Source organism: Zootermopsis nevadensis, unplaced genomic scaffold (genome assembly GCF_977971745.1).
Source record: "Zootermopsis nevadensis isolate Lab colony 2312 unplaced genomic scaffold, Znev_1.0 Znev_ptg000029l, whole genome shotgun sequence".
NCBI classification, from domain to species: Eukaryota; Metazoa; Arthropoda; class Insecta; order Blattodea; family Termopsidae; genus Zootermopsis; species Zootermopsis nevadensis.
The window spans coordinates 14,833,707-14,859,385 of NW_028259161.1; the positions used below are offsets into that span (position 1 = coordinate 14,833,707).

At 37.2% G+C, this 25,679-nt stretch overlaps 1 long non-coding RNA gene and 2 other non-coding genes across 3 annotated transcripts; 1 reads left to right on the plus strand and 2 right to left on the minus strand.

Moving 5' to 3' along the window:
- Window positions 1-11,765: 11,765 nt before the first annotated feature.
- On the minus strand, window positions 11,766-11,837 carry TRNAM-CAU (transfer RNA methionine (anticodon CAU)). The gene has a single exon. It is a non-coding gene; the product is annotated as a tRNA-Met (tRNA).
- Window positions 11,838-12,172: 335 nt separating this feature from the next.
- TRNAV-CAC (transfer RNA valine (anticodon CAC)) lies at window positions 12,173-12,245 on the minus strand. Its single transcript has one exon. It is a non-coding gene; the product is annotated as a tRNA-Val (tRNA).
- LOC147872271 (uncharacterized) lies at window positions 12,245-17,490 on the plus strand. The gene is made up of 2 exons (XR_015537682.1): window positions 12,245-12,913; window positions 15,984-17,490. It is a non-coding gene; the product is annotated as an uncharacterized LOC147872271 (long non-coding RNA).
- Window positions 17,491-25,679: the final 8,189 nt, after the last annotated feature.

The following is a 25,679-nucleotide window of genomic DNA, read 5'->3' on the forward strand; positions in this document are numbered from 1 at the left end:
TTAAAAGAATACATTTATGTCCATTACAATACAATATATTATAATTATAAACCCGAATTAATAACAGGTCGAAGTCAAAATCGATACAAATTTTTGGAAGTAACAAGTTAGAATCTCTTTTCATTGTGCGCATGAGTGTTGTTCTTGTATTGGAATAACCGATTCCTTACATGTATTATGTGTCTCGTAGACATAAATGTGTAATGTTCGCAACGTCGCACTTCTGAGACCTACAACAACGAAGCCAGAGTGAAACATCAAAACGCAATCAAAGCTCCTTGGCCGCGCACCATTGTAAATTATTTACCACGATTAAGTAGAGAATATGTAGAAATGCAGTCGTAGACTATGGTTTAAATATGAACACTAGCAGCTCGGAACCAGACCACTGAATATTTAACATTCTTTGAGAACGCACAACCAGTATCTCTGCTTTGTATGGAGTGTTATGTCAGAAACGTGTTTTTCGTAACAAGAGATGTGCGTTGTTCTATGAGCACTCTTGTAATGTAAAACAGGGGTAGACAATTATTGTTACAAGGGGAATTGGATATTCCTGTTTCAAAAATACCGCACAGGGGAGCGAAGCCTGGGAAAAAAATTCAGGTAAACCCACTTAAAAACTGTTAAATAAATAAGTGTAAATTGCTAACGTTGGTCTTGTCTTTTGGGTTGTACGCCGTGTGGACTTGCAGATAAATGTCAACATTTCGGAGGTTCACATTATCTCCATTTTCAACCGTGAAGATGGAAGCAGTATATTCTCCGAAACATTGTGAAAGCCTCAAATCGCATATAAATGTAATTTATTGCATACCTTAGAGATACACTTTAAATAAAGTTAATGTTCTTATTCATTTATTTATAAATAATATTCAAGGTTATGGCTGGTGACCTCAAGGTATTAAGGACCCACATAAAACCGAATGCGGAGGAGGACCACCTCGAAATTTTCATACCTGTGAAGGAAATATCAAACACTCGTATTATTTATGTTGTTACATTTTCTACGATTACGTAACTTCGTCGTGAGATAAAAATTTTGTAAACCTCCGTATAAGCAAAGATTTCTGTCTTATGGGTTGTTGCGCCGTGTAGTCTGGTAGTTGTTCACTAACGTTTCAGAGGTCCAGCTGCCTCCATCGTCCTGATGATGAACGCAGCTTGGGCCTCTGAAACGTTGGCAGACATCTACCAGACTACACGGCGCAACAACCCAGAAGACAGAAATCTTCAGACTCACCGCCGTGAAAACCTCAAATCCGTATAAATAAGCGAATAACGCTGTGAAACGGTTTGAAACTTTTCGTGGATCGTATTTTACCCAACCCGTGTTAAACAAGAACCTAAGTGTGTAGTTTATTGTTCCACGCGTTTGCTTCTTAAAGTTTATGAACACTAGGGATTTAAGGTTTTCACGGCCGTGAGCCTGAAGATGGCTGCCTCCTGGGTTGTTAAATGATGATAATTTAAAAACAGACCAAGATTTGGATGTAAAGATTAGTCTCCTATGCGCAAGTGGGGCATTCGCATAAAATATATGGCTTCCTCTCAGCTTTTTCTCTATACATTACATCACGTTAATATAAAATTAAGATTAAGATAATAGGTCCACTGACGCTGTCAGGCTGGAAAATCACTTGGCCTCTAGTAATCTATAATAACCCTTAGATTTAAATGAATTAGTGGTGTGCCCAATCTTCCATAGGTATACAACAAAACTAACATAGGGGATCTAAAAAATACAACAAATATCAGTTAACGCGTAGTAAAATCCTTGTCACGTTGAATTGATTGCAACTTCAGTAATTCGATTATTCAATTTCTCTAATTTATCCGTTTTCTAAGCCGAAATTATTCGCCCAGACACTTTATACTTACTGATTTAATTGCGAAGCTTAAGAAACACAAGTGAAAAATACAGAATTTTGATTAAAGAGCTTAAAACCAATTGAATAAAATGGAAGTGACTAAACAGCGCACTTTTTTATTTGAGTTAAACCCACTAAAATAAGATTCTTAACTTTATGTTCAAACTTTTACTTGTGCAATGGTTTGCTTTTCTCAGTGCCTTAACAAATCCCGGAGCTGGAAACAAATTTAAACAAATCACCTTTCTAATTTTAATGTCATGCAGAGATAGTTAACCGATATGAAATTCTTTCTCCAACAAATTTCGATTTTCAACTTCCTCTTCCAGCTTTATTATTTTCATTGCATTGTTTCATCTTCATGAATTAACTTCCGTTCTTTATTCTAATCTGCTGGTTGGGGTACTGAAAGCCTCAACAAGCCTGTTACCAAAATACTTTCGAACAAATAATCACAAAAAAATAACAGTAAAGCCTCCGAATAGTTTAAATACAATTACGGACGATTACAATCTCTCTGATCAAATTCTATTTAAAATGGTGTCCCGCTACACATCATGGCGGCGCTTCGTTCTTGACCTCTACACTAGATGGCGGTGAGTGGTCAGCGTCACGCCCCGGCCTCGATTTACCCTCGGCACCCAGAGTAGCTCAGTCTGTATAGTTACTGGCTACGGACTGGACGACCGTGGTTCGATCCTCGACGGGGCAGAGGATTTTTCCTCTAGCCTCTGAGACCAGACCGGCTCTGAGGCACACCCAGCCTCCTGTCCAATGGGTGCCAGAGCCCCTTCCCGGGGATAAAGAACGGCCGGAACGTGACGCTGACACACCCGTGTCTAGTGCCGATGTTAAGAAAGAGTAAAAGTTATACCTTCCCTCGCCCAAGAGCATAAATTGCGCAAAGTGTGGTAGATATACTTATACACTTTTTCTTTTACTCATTGGATAGGTTGGGCCCAGAGCCGGCGTAGACGCAAAGGCTAAAAGAAAATTCTTTGCCCCCGCCAGGAATCGAACCCTATACTAACTGAGCTACCCCAGCGCAGTCAAGTAAATACACGGATTCCGGACAGCCTCAGTAAAAACTGAACGGTTGACAAACGTTCCAGATTTCAGAGTGCATGGTAATGCATATTTTGCAAATGATAATGTAATTTACGAAACCTAATCAAGTGACAGCTCTGTCTGAGTCGTGGGCTGTGTTTAATTGGACACTGGAACAGTGGATTCAAATCCCACGCAAGACATGAATGTCTGTCAGCATCATTCTGTGTTGTACTGTGAAGATATAGGCCTTTTAATGGGCTGATCACTCGTCCAAGACAATTAACAATTTCAGAAGTAATTCTAAATTTTAACGAGAACATGGGCTTATCAGTAACTTTATTATAATATTCATTACACAAAACGTACTAGGTTCAGTTAATCTTAAGTATTACATTAAAAATTATTTGTTCCTCTACATTTATGGGTCATTTAACGACCATGTATTATAAATAGTTTTAAAAAAGTATGGTGTCAAATTACGCTATAATTTGTTTATAATACATTGCAACGGATGTGAAAGGAGGCGTTTATGGCCTAATTTAAGGTTCTACCCCGACACTGAGTGAAATGAAAAAGTAAAATCACAAAATCCTCATGACCTGATGTTTGAATCACGTTTGGCCATAAGTACACAACTCTACATATATAATGTTAGCGTATGAAATACAGAGTCAGTGATTTAAAAATCGGTTACTCTTATTTAGCACAAAGTTCTTTACATACAAATTACCTAATAGCTTTAATTCGTGTATATCAAGTGACATTATACAACGCAAATAAAGAGAGATTGCGTGGCAATATAGAAACATTGTCTAGTTTAGTTTGCATTTTAACACATCATTTGTCACTGAAATAACTGCCGCTGCATGAACTTTGTGTGCAGTACACAATCAAAATAACGGTTGTAGTGCTCCGAGACAGTATTTAGTTCCCGTGTTGAAAAGCAGATTAAGGTTCAACCAATCCTACAATTTTTTTGGGGGCGTGTTTGGAGGGGTGAAGTGTAGTTAAGTATTGATTCTGATTTCTTGTGTAATACATAGATTTAGCAATCCGATTCTCAAGTAGATACGAAAAAGCGAATGTGACTCCAAGTGTGGACAAGACTGAAAAACCCTTATATACAGAATGCCCCATTAAAACCACAGCCCTACCTACAAGAATATTTGTAAGCTTTCATGTCATCAATTTATCAAGACAAAAAATATTTCGTTTCATTAGTTTTTATCTTCTTTTTCCGGTTTAACAATGTTCATACATTTTCCGGTACCCTTTTTAAGGGTCCCCAACTTTTTTCATTGGCTTGATCTATGGACATTTGGTAGGACTCCTTGGATGAGGGATCGGCCCGTCGTAACGCCTCTACCTGTACACAGGACAGCACAACACAGAAAAACGCGGACAAACATCCATGGCTTGAGTGGGATTCGAACCTACGGTTCCAGTGACCAAGCGGCACAAGGCCCACTCCTCAGACCGCGTGGCCACTGCGGACCCCATTAGTTTTTATTTATTACGACAAAGTTACAAAACAACTTTAGAGCAGAAGATGGAAATGTCTACCATCTCATCCAAGACAAGCATCTAGCGATCTCTTGTTACCGGTCGGTGTATATTTGCTATATTGTAGGTTTCGCCTTGTGAGGATAACTTTTCATAAACAGTGACAAACGATTTCGATGCGAAGTAATGTTCACCTTTTCTGCTCGTGAACACCACGTTCACAGATGCACAGCTTTTGACCGACTGACGTGTTCAGCGGCCTAGTAACCACCGTGACCTTCATTCGAGTGTCACGGTTAAGGTTGAGGGAGTATTACACGGGAGTCGATCTTCTTCTCATTTCTCTTTTGTGACGTAATACGTGTTTCGGTTTGCGTTTTTAACGGTACAACCCACAAAACAAACATAAATACTGATTGTACTCTACTTATGTCAGATTTCGTATGTAATTACTAACAGACATACCAATCTACAAAACAATTTAACAGAATATCCATCACGATCGATGTATCAACAAGGTTTTAATAAAAGTATTTATGAATTCATTCACCAGCCATCATATTTACCTTATAACCTGTCACCACTCTGTAACGAAAACCGCCCAGGCATGTTATAGATTCTTCATTGTTGTCATGCATAATAAGTGATTAATTAGTTCACCGACAGGGCGTAGTACACACCAGCAATCAATCACAAGTACTGTCAACCATCCGCTACACTCCAGATAGTATCGATAGTCTATCGGCGTACCCCTTCACCCTACCCCTGAGTTTTGGTCAGTTCCTGGGTCAAAGCGGGTCACATCTTACACCAACACTTGTTATCTGACGTTCGTCATCATTTTTGTGACCTAGATAGTGAAATTATAGAACATAACTGAGAAGAAATATGAAATAAATTACGCCAGACTGTTGTTACAACCGAAAACTCGTCAGTTTATTTCCAGCGTCGCTTGACAAGTCGTGATCATAACTCACATCGTCACTGTAACAGTATCAATGCTGATAATTCTAAAACCACTGGATGCGGTGGGATAAGACCGTGACATTCCAGTTCGTCTTTTAGCAGGTTTTATAATAGACGAAGCTAGTGAACATGATTAAAATTGTGTGGTTTAAATAAAAGTAACAAAACATGCCATCTAATTATATCCACATATTATAGGTCTAATATCTATAATCTCACATACCAGCAGATAAGCAAGTTATTAAGTTAAAACTGTAAGGAAACTGCAGGCAAGGGTGAAGCTGATATTTTACCTCATGCCTCACTGGAAAGATTTTTCTGTATTTTCTTCTTGTCCTGAGCCTAATTGTTCCAATTTGAATACATTACTCAAAAGTTTCGGAATATTATCATCAATGAAATACTTTCAATTAATAAAGTACATTTTACTGCAATTTTATGAGGCTGATTTCCAGTCCAGTTTAATTTCGCCGTTTCAAGTCAGTAGATTCGTTGTTGACCCATTTAATCAATACGGGGATTCGAATAGTAATACGGTCTAGTTTACTGTTTTATGTTGTGTTTGCTGAAGAAGTCTTAAGCCATCTTGTGGGTTACTCTGATATGAGGGATATTTTAACTTTTATATCTCAAATGGATTCACCTATTTCAAGCATTTGGGTGACGGATTCATATATGAAGTTACACATAGGACCTGAGAAGATTAATTCTGATTGACTGACAAGTTTTGTGTGCGTAATTCATTCTACCACCAAACGGGACCTAATAACAATAAATAATTAATTAATTAATATAGATACTTCACGGAATATTACAAAATACGAAGCTTTGTCTTCTGTAAGGTCGCCTAGTTTTATTAGCATACTGAAAAAATAAACATTACGATAGTGAAAAACTGATTTCAGTTGTAAATAGAACTCTTTAAAACTTGTGTGTGCCATCTGCTTTAACAGTCATTAAGCTGCGTTTTGCGTTTATGGGTTTCTTTTGATTCTCAGTGTAAACAGAAATGATTTCGTTCAACAGCATTAACCAGTTGAAATTTATAATGATAAAGTGTTGTGTTTTCTTTAAGGTACGGACTACATTTATAAATATTATTTAGACGAGCTTTAAAAGTTTAAAGACCGACAGGGCGGGTCTTAATTATAAAGATTGTGAGGATGTGAACTGGTTCAGAATTATGTCCGAAACAGGTAGTGATTTTTGAGACGTAACTTCGGATCCTGTCAATAGAGTGATATACAATTTGAAGTACGTTTTGCCAACTTGTGGCATTTATATAAGGCTATGCGTTAAGAATTGTTTTAAGTCTTGCGCCTGCCTTCTTTAAAGTGATTTATCATTTGTGCAATAGGATTTTTAAGATGGACCCCAATGAAATTTGGCCAAGAGTCTTCGATAACACTGCCAGAGCGCCCTTTGGTCTGACGGGAAAGCTATTCTTGGCCCGAAAGATGAGAAAACAAATTGGACTACCTTGTTCCAGATCGTTACGACCTCTCCTGTTCAACAAGGATGTCTCAACAGAGAGATCTTGAATCAATGCTTTCTTTCTTTGCCTCGTTGATTTGAGACAAAATGTCGCTAGTTATGACAGGATTATGAAGCGCTCATGACCATTTGCAGTCGCTGCTAACCATGACAACGCCCCCATGACGCTGGTGAAGTGCTGCAGTTGGTAGCAGTGATGATTCATAACCATTATGGCTACTGGCCATATTCATTAAAGAGCTGCAAGGGGGAATTTCTTGCTGCTCGAAACAGACTCCTCAGGGGCTCCATTACGCGAGATATAATGATGGTACGGTACCATAATGCGAAATTTTAACAGCTCACACAGAGAAAATTCTCTTCTCATTAGAAAATACCGGGGACTCGGTCATTAACATAAATGAGAATGAACTGTTGTAATATTATGAAAGGAAATTCAGCGAAGAAAAAGAGACAGAAACAACAAGGAAATCACAGACTTCCCTCCTGTGTTAATGAGGATTTAAAAATCTCTCGTTCTCACTGCTAAAATCCCTTGACAATTTTCAATGGTTCTGTTAAATTGTGCATACAGTTATATAAGCTTTGAGCAAACTAAATAAAAATATTTTATTACTCACTTTCCACATATCCATCAACAGCATCCTGACTACAGTTTCATTGAATAAATATCTGTTGATAATATAAAAAATCAACTTGCAACCCAGAATCTTTAAGCATTTAAATGGGCATTTAATTATGAAATAAAAGCTAGAAGTGAATATCAGCTGTGGCGGATTCTCTGTAGGTGTTGAATGTCATTAGCAAAACGCTCCTCTGACCATTTGTAGCTGAAAACCAGGCTGGCCTACTCGTCATGAGAATCACACTTTATAAAGAACTGCAAAGTTTGGCAGAATAACTACTCGTTAAACTGCATGCGGCCCCTTCAAACATAATTAAATATGTCTGTTAACACTAACAATAAGAAACCTACTGAACGGAACAGACACGCGCACGTGCGTCTCTATTCGAGTGGATAAATCTTTTGTTTAAATCTAACCAAGGGCAGTATCCTAGCTTGAGTCCAGTCCGCGCAGCTCCACAGAAGCATATATATTTTTAATTCTTCATAATCTGTCTTATACAACAATAAGCCCTAATTTATCTTGAAAATAAACTACGTTTAACATTTCTCTTCTAGAAATCTACACATAATGCAAAAACGGTTCAACATATTTCGTCTATACCTCCACGTATTTAATAGTTGGTACTTTATCACTAACATGAGCTGGGATAGCTCAGTCAGTATAGTGACTAGCTACGGGCTGGACGACCGGGGTTCGTTCCCCGACGGGGGCAGAGGATTTTTACTCTAGTCTCTGAGTCCAGACCAGACGGGGGTAAAGCCGGCCGGGGCGTGATGCTGACCACTTCACCCCCATCTAGTGCCGAGGTCAAGAATGAGTAGGAGCTTTACCTCCACTCACCCCAAGCGACTTTACGGCACATAGCGGGACAAACTTTACTTTACTTTATCACTAACATATTATGAGTAATATTTTAAATTACACTTTGTTCAATAAATCATGGCCATTGTTACATTTTCTGACTTATTTAATGCATTTAAGCATTTAAAAAACATAAATATTTAAACATTAATAAACCAAAAAATAATCTACTTTTGCTTTTAAGAACCGGTTGAGGAGGCAGTAGCAGGTCACAAGGGACCAAACTCTGAAACCACAGACAACCGCCCTCAGAGGTCGGTGACCTATCGGCTGAACGCGTGGAGGAACGAATAGTGGAGCGACACGCTGGAATCCTTGGACAGCGATGACCAGTCGCTATAGAAGATGACAAAGAGGGTGATGCGAGTTCCCATTCTATAGCCCCTCTTGCAAGTGCCGCATTACTAGCTCTTTTCGACGCCAAGAAATCGGAAGCCCTGGCCGACAGCCTTGAGGCACAATTTCAGCTGGTACACGACCCATCGTACCCGGCAGTTACCGACATTGCCCTGATAATGAAGTTACTGACATGGTTAACGAGGCGATGCGCGCATACGAGTATGCCCTCGCAAGTGAACCGAAATTAACCAGTAACTCGGAGGTCCTTCAGGTCATCAAGGGACTCGACTTTGACAAGGCTCCTGGTCCGAGCGTTATTCCGAACAGGGTCTTGAGACATCTACCTAGGCGTGCGATAACCTTTCTCAGGAATGTGTTTAAAGCAGTCCTCCCGCCAACATGGAAACACGCCCGAGTGGTATCCAAACTAAAGCCGGGGAAGGACCCCATGTTGCCCTCTTCCTACAGACCCATCAGTCCTCTTGACAATGTTGACAAGCTCTTCGAGAAGATCCAACTCTACTCTAGATGTGTTCAACTACAGCTTTCCACCGGTAACCACATCTACATAGTCCACTCCACGAAAATGAGTAAGCTGCTTAAGACGGTCCATTACGTATTGAAGCCAACAATAGAGTATACGTATACAAATTAGAAGTATTATCTATTAGTTTCGAACACCTAAAGATAACCGGCTGAAGATGAACAGTTAAGGTCGAAACATGTATTGGATTCTTAATAAACACTGGAACTATAATCAAAATTTGTTGTGTAGGACTGTCAGCCAAACGTCCAACACACAACAGGGTGTACTCTTAAAACTCCATATTCACTTTCAGTGGCTTCATCTCATGACAATCCTTATATTAGTGGTGGTTTAATGATCATGGCCATGTCAAATGTCACATAAAACGATGGCAGCTTTCAATGAATTAAACTACTTTACCCGTTTTGCGCTCAAAATACCCGCTGATATCACTGCCAACCAAAGACTTTGTTGATCCTCAAGATGCATCGAGAAGACCCATGGTGCGTTATTGAATACTCGACTGACAGTTACCGTTAATTTACAAAATCAGGTTGCAATTAACTACTACGAAGTTGGATACCTGTGGCTCCCTATGGGATGTACTGTCAACATTTTGTTCACAACGTCGATCAAATTGTATGGCCGAAATGTGACTCACACTCTCCTCATTATCTTTATCCACAGCCTTCTACTTGATGAAAAACGGGAATAAAACATCCGTTAAGAAACGTTATCACCAACAAAACTTTTTAAAGAAAGAGAGAAGAAATTTTCAGTCATATTTATTCATTTAAAATAGAACTCGCTCTTCAGTACAGTCGCAACCATAATTACATATAACTAACAAAACCATAAATGACACTGCACAAAAAGGGGAGACAGAATTGAAGTGTTTATTCAAGAAACATAACATATAAAAACATTTAGATTTTTAGGTTATGATAAAACTATTTATGCTCTGATTGAAAGAGATCTTGCAAAAGCAGCTTTTATCACAGTTAAGACAGAAGAGAATATTTGGATCATTTCACAGGAACAGCACGTCAATGACAAATGCGTTTTTCTAGAAAGTATATTGTTCAGGCACTGGTTTGCATAATGGAGGAAGACAGAACACGTGCCTTAAAGAAGCAGAAAAATACTAAACAGGAGGATGTTAATTGAGATGCGTTTTATTTCCTGAAATGGATATTGCAAGCAAAATCAAAACCAGGAGAAGCAATTGTAATCTCATTTGATGTCATGGAAAATTTTCCAATACCCCACATCAAGAACAAGACAGTTTTCTTTGGTAACCAATCTTGCAATTGATGATGCAACAGTATGTTTGTAATGAGAGATTTGCTAGAAAAAGACTAAACGAAGTAACATGTTATCAGTTACCTTTTCTCAAAAATGCTAAACAGATTCACAAATTTCATACTTACGAGTGATGACTGCCAAGGACAAAATAAGAATTACAATGATTCATTCTTTCACACTGTAATCTTTTTACAACATTTTCCCCATCAGAGGTCTTTCATATCTTCCAAATATTCAAGACTTATCTACAATTACAAAGCAAAAAGCGTTTGTAACTAAAGATATTCAAGAAGAATGGGATGCTGAAACAAAGCACTTGTGAAAAATCATCACTCTTCAACGTAATAAGAGTAAATCTGATAGTTTTTGACGTGAAAGGGGTATACAGCCATAATTTCTTAAGTTTTCTTGGCAGCTAAAATCTTTGAGAGTGTGAGTTCAACTCACCAGTTTTTGGAGGTAGGAGATTCCTGTTCTGGTCCACAGAGGCAGTCAGCTGTGAGAACCAAATCTCATCTTCCTTCAGAGACACAGCCAAAACAGCTTCACATAACTCCTCTGCCATTCAACGCAGACAAATTGAAATATATGAGGAAACGATATAATGTTATCACAAAAAAATTACATTTTATGATCCAATCTTTTATAAATTGGAAAGGGTCCCAATTCAGAAAAATTAAGAGAAGATAACAGTAATGACTATGCAGATGCTTAATTTGTGACGCACTATCTCTCCATAGGTCTTGTATTTTTTGCTTTGTTCCTGTCTTTTACCATAAAGTCTGATTCCTTTAAGTATTCATATTATTATTAACTGTTGTATTGTTTAATGTTGTTCACTATTGTTTTGAACAATGAAACACTTAATTTTCATGCCATATGTCAATAGCAAATCTTCTTGAAAAAACAACACTTGCAAAAAAGGAAATAATTTTTAACTACCAGAAAAGTGATCTGAAAAAATCCTTTTCATATTGCAAATAAGGCAGTTACTTAACAGTAATTGTGAAAAAATAAACGTAAATGTGCGTACAAAATGAGACAAGCATTTTTTACGCTCCTGAAAGATTGCTCTTTGTGACAAAGCCTCAATAGAAGTCAAACACTTCTGAGTAATTAAAATACGAAATGTGTAACGTTTAACAAATTTGTTCTCTCAACAAACATTATAAAAAACATATTGCAACAAATGTTAATAAAAAATGAAAGATAAAAATATTATAGCAGAGCGTGGTTTCGATCCACGGACCTCTGGGTTATGGGCCCAGCACGCTTCCACTGCGCCACTCTGCTGATGTTTCATGACCTTCACAAAAGCAGTTCATACAGTCACGTAAGCTTTATATCCCTGTGATGTAATATTTTCACGTTGAAATTTAAAGGATAAATCGACTGTTTTTTAATTTTTCTTTTCGAAGAACAAATTAAAAATGTTGTTCAATGTTTGATGCACTACATATATAGGTTATTAATGTAATATCATTTACTTTTATGATTAAAAGTTAGTCAAAGCATACATTTAAATTTAAAATGCAGCAGCTTTTACACGCGTTTTTGAACCGAAACTCTGCTTGTGGAGAAATGTACATTTATGTGGTGAATTATTTTTCCAAGTAAATATAAAAAAATGTTTCCGCCCGGGATCGAACCGGGGACCTTGCGCGTGTGAGGCGCACGTGATAACCACTACACTACGGAAACATATTGCTGTGACTTTCTAATGCACGTATATAAATATAATACAGATTTTTTTCAAAATAATTTAAAGTATGTAGTATATATACATGCATACTTCCTAGATTTACAGGTTCGATTAAGAAAAATACAATGTCTACATTTACCCATTGCAGTATTTGACGTGTTTAGTTACTCATAAAATATTGTAACCTACACAATCTGAATCTGGAATTTAAGTTTATAATCCCTAACTCTAACATTACTAATGTAACTGGTCACCATATTCCACAGATATTATTGTATTACGATCATAATGACTGAAATGATATATGTTGTGTATTTCACTATTACCTTTTCTCTATCTATTGAACAAATGAAATTAACTTCATTTCAGTGGCTATTCAAGAAGGGGCAAAACTTTAGTAAAATGAGGTTAACTGATTTTCATTAATAAAAGTAAACAAAAGGGAACAGTGACTTACAGAACATAAACCCTGTCATTAAGTTCATATTCTAATAATTTTTACCTTTACAACTGGTGACCAGTTACATTAGTAAGAACAGATTTTGGAATTCAAAACTTAAAACCAAGATTCTGATTAAACATCTCTATTACTGTATATTTCAATGTTTGCTATCAGCAGTGGAGTAAAAGTACAGACACCAGATGTACATAATATAGCAGTCTACATGTAGGTATATTTTTATTACTATCTGTTGTTATAAATGGTGTATCTTCTGTATATTACAAAAGTGAACACCAACTTTAATTCATAAAGAATACATGTACTTACCTCAGTATTAGATGCATACAAGACTAGAACAATGGCACTGATATGAACTCATTCTATTATTAACAAAGTATCTGCTAAGTTTTCATTGCTCATCTTACAATCATACTGAAGCTATAAAAGAAGTCCCATTGGTGGTAGAAATGATTGTACTATAAGCTTCCCTCCCCTCTACCTACTGCTGTATTTCTTTCATACTCCCTTCAGTCAATGTCAACCATACAAACGTTTTTGTACCACAAGATTTCATTATTTCCAACATTTGTATAAGTATAAGGGACAGACAATTAAAATGTTCACATGAACATCATGTTGGTATTCCAATTGATAAGGCATAACTTAATATCTAATCACTGATTTTAAAATCAAGGTTAAGAACTCATGAAGCCTGCTTTTCTCTATCAAATTTCCAGTCTTACAATCTCGCAATGTTAATGTCATATTTAGGTACAATAATTTAAATTTATAATGTGTATATAAAATGTAAGTTGGGTTATGTGGTAGTAGTTGGATTCATACATCGATAGGTATAGGACTGAACCTTATCTGGGTTAGAATTTGCCTGCAACAGTAAATGTCAGAGAGTACTCCTTCTCCTACTACACTACAACTACAAATGTTACTTACTACCAAGCCTCCTGCCCAATGGCTACTGGGGTCCTTTCCTGGGAGTAAAGCATTTCCAGAGCATGAAATTTAATGTATGACATCAGATTTACCTTCAAAGGAACAATGTTCATACCAAATTTAAAGAAGACTTTCAATTGGTTCAAAAGTTGAGTATGATGATGTGATTAGCCTACATTTTTCCTTTCCAAAACCAAAGTACGCTAGAAAAGAGCATGATTTAAAATAAAGGTAAGAATATACCTAGAAGAACTTCACTCACTGCAAAGGAAGTAGTTAAATAATGGAAAGAAACTAGATAACCATTCAAACGATGAAGATTTCTGTCTTCTGGGTTGTTGCGCTGTGTAGACTGGTCAATGTTAACCAATGCCCTGATGACGGAGGCAGTATGACCCTTGAAACGTTGGTTAACATCGACCAGTCTAAACAGCGCAACAACCCAGAAGACAGAAATCTTCATACTCACCGCTGAGAAAATCTCAAATCTTACATTCCAATGATGTATGACGCACACACTTACATAAAATACTTGAAATTAAAATTTATTCTCTGACACATTTATCACTAATAAGAGTCAACCATCTATACATGTGAAAGATATAAAACCATATTATACTCAATGTAATATGGTGTACAAGCCTGGAGGAAATGGCCATGCTCAAACGCAACAATGTTAAAAAATCTCTAGAGGCATTTCGAAATTATTTTAACAGAACAATCAGAAAATCAATTATTAAGAAAACTTTGTATATATAAGTGGTTACATTTGAATATCTTAAGTATATTTTATATTAAAAATTATAGCCCAACGTTACTTTAATGACATGTAACAGACAAGTTCTTGCTGAACCTCTGAAGAAACTAACTAGATGGCTTACCAAACCCGAAGGTTCATCACCGAATTAACCAAAGCCCTCCACCGGACCCTGTCCTGGGCCAACAAAACCCAGTCTCCTTCAACTCCTATCTCCCATAGATCCTGCCTGACATTGTCCTCCCATCTACATCTAGGTCTCCCCAGCGGTCTCTTCCCCTCAGGATTGCCGACTAACACCCGGTGCACACCTCTCGCCCCATCCATGTACACCACATGCACCACCCATCTCATTCTTGTTCACTTAATCACCCTGACAATATTTGGAGAGGAGTATAAAGGGTTTTAAATCTAGATATTCACGAAGCTCCATCAAAAGTCAAGAAATTGTAACTTCCAAAGGTTCCATCACAGAAATATGAGTGTAAAGGTTCTATTGATGGCAAGGGTTCCATACCAAATCAGAGAAGTGTGAGGGACTCTATTGGCAGTAAAGGTTCAACAAAACGTTATGAGTCTTCTGAAACAAAGCAGTTTCTATGGGAGTGGATGACATGAAAAAAATTGAGTGTTTCTTTTGGTGAACTTGAACCACAAACCAGTTTCAATGAATTACAGACAGAATCTTCTGAAAGCCATAAGTTTGAAGGAAGCTGTATGTGATTTCCTTGAATCACTGACACCTCAAGACAGAGCTTATGAAAGTATTCCTGAAACAACTCCACCACCAATAATTCCTTTCACATCTCATAATAAATACCGAAAAACGCATTTTGGAGCACCTTTAACTCACGAACTTGCATAAATAGTTATTACATAACCTGTACTACCAATTCACTATTTAGGCCACTGCCCTTACAAGTGGCAATATAATCAATAACATGAACAACAAAAAGATTAAGCCAATGCACTGACTAATGGCACATAAAATAATTCAAGAAAAAACTTAAGTTAGTTTCCCCATTGATTTACTCTTTGCACTAGTGGATTCTTCCTTAACTTTGGTTGTCCCTGTTACACAAAATATGAAAATGCTCACATTATACATACATCACATAATAAATACACATCACAATCAAAATAAAGATGACTAAAAAAACAAATACACTGCATCAAACACATTATTATAAAATACAAATGTCCTTTTAGGTTTTCAAATAATGACAAATGACTGGGATACATCCTTTGATCTCTTCTGTGGGCAGTATGTTCCATAATGATGATCTATCAACTGAAAAGTTATCAAGCACTGAAAAAGAATAAAATCCCTCAAAGTAAAAGACCATGTTCCACAACCATACAAAATCATAAGTAAACTACAAAACACCAGTCTATATAAAATCACCATCTGTCTTGAACCATAACAACCACTCACTGACTCTTGCACATTGCATCAAAGTACATATACAAAATCACAAAAGGATAAAATATAAGGCTAAAACAAGGCCTTGTGGATTTTTAAACCAGAAAAACAGACTACTCAACTTGATTCTGAAATTTCAGTATTAAAATTAACGGTTTTTATAGGACAAGAAACGAGATGAATCTGAGAGCAAAACAAATGGAGATGCTTAATCAGTTGTTGAACTCACCATGGAGTGGGAATTTCATACAGTGGATGCTCAGGCTGTTACTGAACAGAATATTTTTCAAGATCTTCACTCAATTCAAGAGGAAGGAGAACATACAACAGATCCAGAATGACAAGAGGTGTTAAATAAATTTGACATGCACCCTACAGACACTTCAGCTGAGGGTACTGCAACCCCAACAAACAAAACAGAAGAAAGTTATTATTAAAGCAGCCTTGCACATGATATCAGTTTAAAAATTCCATCAGAAGGAGAATTTCATAAACAATTTTCACATACACCTTATTATAATGCTCACATTCAAACAAGACCAAGAGTAAATAATTGCTATAATGGAAAATGTTCACATGGTATACATATTATTTCCTGCCTCCTCCAGTAGTAATTTAAAATTTCTTAAATATCCATTATGTAGAAGATAATTTTACTTTGTGTTTGGTATATATTTGAAAACAATATAAACCATCTTTAGTGTTAAAACCTTGCATATCATGTATTGTATTGGAATATAAAATATGCATACAAACAAAACTGTTTACAATATGTAGGACACTAATGCCAAATGTCTTTCAACCTCAAGAGGTCAAAACACGTTTGGCATTAGTGTCCTTCATAGCGTAAACTGTTTTGTTTGTATGCATTTTTTACATCTTTAGTGTGGTGTCAAAGAACAAGAAAATGTCACACTTGTATGAAAGATATGTTGCAGACTATAAGATAGCGACAGTGTAACCAACAATACAGGTGAGGAGGATCAGAGATATGAAAGGCTAACTCGGCGGCTAAGCAAATTATTGTCGTCTTAAGAAGAAAGCCTGAGAGTCAGAATTTTACAGAACTTCAAACCTGATGAAAGAACAAGAATATTATTATATCAGTGCCTTAAGAGACATAGTATAATTCAAGGATGGCTGTTTTCTGGGTTGTAGCACCATGTAGTCAGGTAAAAGTTTATCTCTATCAGACTACATGATGCTACAACCCAGAAGGCAGCCATTTTCAGACTCACCACTGTGAAAACCTAAAATCGCACATCGTACAATTCAGTTTGCAAAACCATTCCTTATTTTTTAATAAGTTGTAATGAATTATTTATATATGTTGTCTTAAAAATAACATTAACAGTGTCATACTGAAGACTGCAGTCTTCTGGGTTGTTGCACAGTGTAGTCTGGTAGATTTCCACCACACAGCACAACAACCCAGAAAATTGCAATATTCAGACTCACTGCTGTGAAAACCTCAAATCCAACAGTGTCATGCTGAATTTAAAATATATATTTAAAAAGAATAGTTTTGTAAACTGAGTGTACTGCTGTTCTTGACACACTTTCGACATGAGCTCAAGGTTATGAAGTCTGTTCTGTGGCCATTTAATAAACATAATTTATAGTAAGTCTGTTTTAAAAACTCTTAAATAAAATTAAAATGTACTTTCATGATTTTTTATGTTATGCACTCAATTCCTTCAATGCAACAAAATTTCAAAAAATGTGCCTGTTAGCAAATTGATTTTTTAGAAACTTTTTAATTTCCCTTACATGCATTTCAAATATCACTTTTATACTGAAGTACACGATAAATTAATTCCACATATTCCCACAATTTCAAAATAATGGGATTTACTCACATTTTCATTATACAGGTAGCCCTCGATTTGCGCCGGGTATGCGTTCCTGGACGAACCAGCGTAAACGGAATCGACGTAAATTGAAACACTTTTATAATGTAAATCAATGGGAAGTCAATAACATGCGTTCCCAGCACCCAAACATTGGCATTACATTCAAAGCTCTGATAGTTGCATTCATGTAAGACACCGACCTATAGAAAATCGCGTAGTAAAAATAACCCTGGTACCTCCGTAGAGATCAAATTAGTCCTTTGAAAGTTTACAGCGCCAGGAATGAAATTGCATAAGAGCAAACTCGCATATGCAAAAGTTTGCATTTCCGAAACAGCTTTTACTGATTCATCGATCTCACTGGAGCAAATTCGCGTTAACGAAACATACGTAATTGCAGAAATGACTGTATTTATAATTTTTATTCAAAATCAGCGATGTAAGAATTACGATTTATTATAAGAATCAGTACAAGATATATTGTAAAACGTTATAAGTAACAGTAAAATATATTCTTTTAATTTTTTACTTGCTGGTTTCAAAATCAGCGTTATTCTAAATCGGCGAAAATCGGGGGCTACCTGTATTTCAGTACATATCTCCTTCCTTCCCCCTAATATTAAGAAAATTATTAAAACGCTATAATTTTGCATAAAATATACAAATTTATTACACATTATGTAACAATATTACTACTATTTAAAGGCATATGAACATAAACCATGTAACAATGGCTTTAAAAGTACTCAAACTTACATTAAAATACCAGTGCCATCACCCAGCATACCACTGATGATGCATGGCAAGCAAAACATATAATGGCATACCCCAGGAAGTTCAACAAGTGTGTCTGCCACCGAGTTGCTCATTACGCAAAGCACACATTGAGGTAGGCTCATGGACAGAAGATGGTTGTGTGTGAGACAGCTATGGCCAACCCATATGCAAGTCATGACCTCATCATGGCAGACTGAGAGTACCAGTGGGTTTTTCATTTCACAATTTGTTTCCCTGGATGTGGCCCCATTCTTATTCCCATTTGACCAAATGTCACTGACAGAAGACAGTCTTAAAGTTCAGATAGGATACCAGGCACCAGGATGCCATGAGTTATCCCTGGCCAAGGCATCTGCCACCTTGGCAACCAGGTTAAGATTATTCTGAATCCCCATTTACAGAGTGTATGGTTGGTCATTCATAGTTCCAAGATGAGTGGGAGGGTGAGTAAGCTTTTGATTGTGCTCAGGGTGTCTGTACACAGCAGAAATTTCCCTGACAGAAGGTTTTCTATAACCTCAAGTGCATGAGTGTAGGTAGCTCTGTGGCAAAAAAGTAAATAAATACACTGAAAGAATTCAGTCAAAATTTAAAAGATTATCCATTTAAAATAAATACCCACAAAACTGATTGAGTCATCAGAAAGATGTCTGTAAAAACAAGTGAGTGATTGACATAGTGTGTGAACATCTCTGTACAGAGACTGCAGAATGTGTTTGAAGGGAGCCCAGCTAGCTGGAGCTGTCATTCAGTGGCTGCAAGAGGTTGGAACCTACAGTAAACAGGAAAGTCAATGACATACAGAGAGCACATGACAGGGCAATGTACCATACTTGTGATTCCATTGACAGCAACAGCAATTGGGTAACACCGAGGGCTGATCCCTGGGGGATGTCATTCTCCTGTGTGCATGGAGCGAACAGGACCACAAACTGGACTCAAAATCATCTATTAGATATGAACTTGCATAAGACAGGCAGTTTACCCTTTAACAGCCAATAATCAAGGGTTCCGAGAATCCTGCATTGCCATAGCATCACTGGCCTTCTCAATGTCAAAGAAGTTCCACTAGATGTTTAGTTATAAAGGCTTGCTTGCTCTTACAGGGTTATAAGGTAGTGCACAGAGGAATGGGCATGTCAAAGGCCTTACTGGTAGTTCAATAGGACTCAGTTTTCTAGTATACAGACTAGCCAAGAGTTTGTCATTCTCTAAAACAGCTTCCGGACAGAGACATACTGGGCAACAGCTGAAAGAAAGGGAAGTCTTTTCTCTGCCTTTAAAGTAGAAACTGCAATCACTGCCTCCCATTTTAATGTAATAGAGCTCTCACTCCAAATATGGATTAAAAAGTTCAGCAGGAATGAAAGAATGGAAGGAGGCAGATGTCTTAGTATTTGGCTGTGAATGGAGTCAGGTCTGGGGATGTATCTTGTGCATTTTGGAGCACTCTCGAGTTCTGACATTTACAATGCAGTTATAAAGCTCTGTAATTCTAGTTACAAAGTTGAATTAATGGCTTTTTTCATATGTTTTAGGTTGTAAGAAAGCTTGAGTATAACTGGCAGAGCTTGAGGGTGATTCAAAAAAGGATGATGTGTCAGCCAGTTCATCCTGTGAAATTACCATAACAAGAGTGCTGGGATAAGGTAAATTTGCTTGGCAATTGCCGCAGACATTCATACTACAGTAGGTTTGGAGTTACATACAGAAGAAATTTTTTCCCATGAATGACATTTAGACTGTCAGACAGTTCTCTGTATTCTGGCATGGAGAAATTTAGATTTGCCTCAGAATTATGCCATCTAAAATTTCTGAGAGTACACTTCTAAGCTCTGATATCATCCTGACATTCCTGTCCACCAGAACACAGGGTGCTTTGGGGAAAGACCAGAGAACAGACTGTTCACAAGCCCTCAAGATGGTACACATTAATTTATCCAACAAATAATCTAATTGCCAAGATTACGAGAAGTTGTAAAAACAGGGACCAGTTGGTCTGTTACATAAGTCTGTTTGGACTGCACTCTTTGTGAAGAACACATGACTACAGAGAGGGACAGATTGGAAAGTCACTCCCCACAGAGATAAATCAAGTAACCTCCATGTTCAACACTACCAGGTTAAATCTAAACATTGGTCACGTTTCATGTTCATCTACTACCCCTTTGTGGTGGTGGTATATTCCCCCTCAAAAGATTGTAAATGTTAGGGCTGCCGTAAATATCCGTACAGCCACAGTTTGTACATCTGTGTAGCTGAAACACACAGGAATGTACGCTAACTCGAAGAAAGATGATCATTCACCGTTACCAGCCAGAATACTTGAAGTGAAGAACACGAACTTTTGCTGGTTTCATACATAAAATTCTTTTGTAGCCTCATCTGTTACATCACTGGTCTCCCAGATGATTATAACAAAGTTTTGCAGTGCAAAAGCAGTCTATGCCCATTACTAATTCATTTCTTACCAACTTTATGACACTGAAGAACAACCATGATGAGTTATACTGGACGTATACCATGTTGGCATGCTGCCATGATTTGGTGGCCTATATTAAAATGTAAGACAAGTCAGACTAAGCTGAGCAAATTACAGAAATTGGCCTGTCTCGGTATTACAGATGCCATGACAATGGCTCCTACTGCCACAATTTAGGCCCTCCTCAGACTCCCTCTTTATTTTAAGATAAGAGGCTAAGGCCCAGGTTGGAAATTACAGACTCAGTTGCAATGAGCAGTGGAGACCAAAATCATTATGGTATGGGCATGATCATCTTGCAGATACAATCCACAAACCATTCGCAGCTAAGCTAACCAATGTGAGTGAATGGGATAAGATTTATTCAGACTGGTCTGGAATAGCCATCAATCCCTCATAACACACAAATTTATAGGACTTAAACCCGCCTGCAGTATCTCTGAAAATGCAGCAAGGCAGGCTCTCAGGGACTGGGTCTGCAGAAAACACCATACACACTGACAGTCCATCTTATGACAATGAAAGAACTTCATAGATGGGTCCTCCACAAAAAGAACTGATGAACTCTTGAAGCTAAGCAGGTTCCAAATAAAGCAGGAGACACGGCTATCAGGACACTATCACTTAAAGGGACACCTCTTCAAAATGAGGAAGGTAAGCAGCCCCAAATGTAGAAGGTGTTACCATAAAATAGAAATAGCCGCAGTCTCTTATGTCCATTGTGATTGTGAGGCTTCGGCTGATCTTCGATTTCACCATTTGGGCAGATCTTCCTGAAAGCATGTGATTATTAAAAATTACCAGACAGATATAACTAATAATCCTAATGAAAAGGATGTAGATGTTTAATTCATCATTATGTATTTTCAGTCCAGCTGGTCATGCAACAGCATGCCACTAAACTGTAAAGCCCAGAGTTAATGTCTGGTTGGCAACCCCACAATATTGATCAGATACTATAAAAATTAAGAATATAAAAGTGATAACTTGGAACTTCGGAGGTATTAATCATAAAGCACAATAATTGGAGCTAAAACCGTCAAAGAGAAAAATAGGCATTGCAGTCATCATGGGAAATTAAAAGAAATACAAAGGCTCAAAACAGACAGAAAACTATATAACGAATTATTCCGGAGTACCACGTTATAGTTGGGCACCATCTGACATTGTAATATTGATTTGATGACTGGAAAAGTAAAATCTTACGTTATCGATTTCACCACCTTTGAAAATTGAATGATAATAACTAGTATAATGAGAATATTTGGAACTTATACAATACTAGAAGGAAAAGATGCAGAAACAAAATACACAAAATCATGCACCCTATCTTACAATGTATGTTCTATTAAAATATTATGAGAAGGCTTATGACACTTTAAATTTAGAAAATTCTAAGACACATTTTTACATAAGAAATATACCAACACATTGAAAGAAAAAAAGCAATACACAGTCCATATCAAAATTACAAAAATTATAAACTATTACAAAACAGAACAAATTTCAAAATCCATAACTACCAAAAATGAGTAAGTAGTCTTTCTCCAATTCAATTTCACACAATAAGTAATAAAACAAGAGAAACACTACAAAGTAAATGCAATCCAATCAGCACTTAAAGTAATAATAGCAGCAAATCTGATGTTACAAATGACAACAAACGAAACAAAAATGCATTAACATAGGGTTATAAATACCTCCACATCAAGAAATAGAGCAATGGGATGTGTGGAAGAAATGTTCAGAGATTAAAAATAAAAACAGATGAAAATTCAACAGAATAGGCATCCAATATTACTCATTTAACATTTCATAAAGTTACTAATGCCAGCCGCAGTGGCCGCGCGGGCTGAGGCATGTACCTCGTGCGCCTGATCGCTGGGACCGTGGGTTTGAGTCCCACTCAAGGCATGGATGTTTGTCTGCGTCCTTTCTTTCCAGTCTGTTGGATAAAGACTGGCTACAGAAGGCAAGGCGAAACCATTGTGGTATCTTCGCAAGTCAAACCCCGTAATGGGGGGCCAACCAATCCTAGGTTTGATAACCAAAAAAAAAAGTTACTAACTACTTTACCATCGAATGATGTTAAAATAATTTTAGGCGACTTTAATGCCAAGATAGGAAAGGAAGAGGAATTTAGAAGCATCATTGGGAGGAACAGCTTACATGATATCTCCAATGATAATGGGAGAAGACTGATAGACTTTGCTGAGAGTAAGAATATGGTAGTAAGTTCAACACAGTTCGCACATAAGAACATACATAAGCAGACATGGAGGTCACCAAATAGCCAAGTGTTTAATCAAATAGATCATGTATTAATAGATAAGAGAAGAGCTTCAGGAATACAAGATGTGAGGTCATTTAGAGGGGCTGACAGAGATACAGATCACTACCTTGTTAGAGCAAGATACCTGTGTAAGATAACCAGGACACCAAGACAGAATTTGGGAAAAATTCCTAAAATTCTTAAAATAAAGGTGGTGGCTCTGGAAGAACTAGAAATTAAATTTAACTACCAACAATCCATTGTAAGAGAATTTGAAGACCGGAAAGAGAAAATGGAGGAAGGAGTCGAGACTTGTTGGGAAGAGTTGAAAGCAGTGATTAAGAGAGCAATGGAAGAAAATATCGGATATGAGGAAAGGATACCAAGGAATGAATGGTATGATGATGAATGTGCAGCAAGTCTCGAGGAAAGGAATGTAGCGTGTAAAATATATCTGGGGCGCCCAACAAGAATTAAATACAAAGAGTATCAGGAGAAACGTAGAATAGCGAATCATATATGTAGACGGAAAAAAATGGCAGTATACAATAAACGCTTGGAAGAAATGGAAAAGAACTTCAAAGAGAACAACCTTAAACAAGCTTATAAAGAAGTGAACTATAATAGGAAAGGCTATGCCCCCAAAACGAACCTGATTATAATTGGAGATGAAATTATTGGTACAACGGAAGGGATCCTGAATAAATGGAAGGAACATTTCCAACAGCTACTTAACACCGAGGCAAGTAAGGAAGAAACCGGAAGGAGCATAATTGATGTAGAGGAAATGGAACTAGAGCCACCAGATAGACTGGATGTGTCCCTGGCCATAAAAGCCCAAAAAAAGAGGTAAGGCCCCGGGCATAGATAATATACCAGCAGAGTTAATTAAATCGGGTGGAACAGCATTGGAAAACATAATATATACTCTCGTGAAGCAGATATGGCAAAAAGAGCAAATACCCGAAGAATGGAAAATCGGATTGGTATGTCCAATATATAAAAAAGGGGACAGGTTAAATTGCCAGAACTATAGAGGTATAACCCTATTATGTACGGTCTATAAAATATTTACCTATTTACTGCGGAAAAGACTGGAGGAAAATTATAGGTGAATACCAATCAGGCTTCCGCGCTGGAAGGTCGACAATAGATAAAATCTATACGGTGAAAGGTATAGCTGAAAAATTTTGGGAATTTGATCTCAATCTCTATCATCTATTTATTGATTTTCGAACGGCATATGATAGCATAAGTAGAGGACTATATAAAATCATGGCTGAACAAGGGATACATCCAAAGATGGTACGACTGGTAAAAATGACTATGTCTGGCTCCAAGGCCCGGGTTAAGATCTGTGGCAGTATGACTGATCTATTTGAAGTTGGATCGGGACTTAAACAAGGGGATGGTCTAGCACCAATGCTCTTTAATCTTGCTCTGCACTGGGTTGTTAAACAAACCAAGGTGGATCTCAACAGCACATTATTATATAAGAATGCCCAAATAGTAGGATATGCCGATGACCTCGATATAATGGGTTGAACGCTACCAGCATTAGAAGGAATATATAAGGATCTGGAATTAGGAGCTGCTAAAGTAGGGCTACATGTTAATGAAAGGAAGACTAAATGGATGATACAAAGTAGAGATAGACAAAGAATAACGATCCAGCCTAACATGACATTGGAGATATTCCAAGAAGTACAAGAATTTAAATATCTTGGAACAATCCTGACAAGTAATAATGATGAGTTGACTGAAGTACAAAGTAGAATAACAGCAGCAAATAAAATATATTTTGCGTTAAAAGGGATTATGAAATCTAATTGTGTACATAAAAACAGTAAAATAAGGATATATAAGGCCATCATCAGGAGCATCCTCTGCTATGCAAGTGAGCTCTGGACACTGACAAAGAAAACAGAAATGATGCTGGGCGCACTTGAAAGGAAGATTTTGAGAAGAATCTTTGGACCAGTTCATGAAAACTTAAAGTGCAGGATACGCTACAATCATGAGCTATATAGACTATATAAAAGTGATGATATAGTAACTCACATTAAACTGAGAAGGTTGGAATGGGCTGGACATGTCTACGGGATGGAAGAGTATAGGATACCCAAAAAAATATTGGAAGGAACAATATATGGGAGAAGGCCAGTGGGAAGACCTAAAGGTAGATGCCTGGATGCAGTGACGACTGACTCCAGAAATCTCCTTGGAACAGCAGCTTGGAGAAGGATAGAGAGGATTGGAGGAAGAAGATAGAGGAGGCTAGGGCTCGATTTTCGGCTGTTACGCCATAGTAGTAGCAGTAGTAGTAGTAACACAACAGAAAGGTATTCATATAAAGTTACTGAGACACAACAAAATAAATGTCATAATTAAAAGAAATATTGGCATACAAATGTTAAATCATACAAAATTACACTTACATATTGGCAGAATTTCCTAGCCCAGATAACCAAAGAAA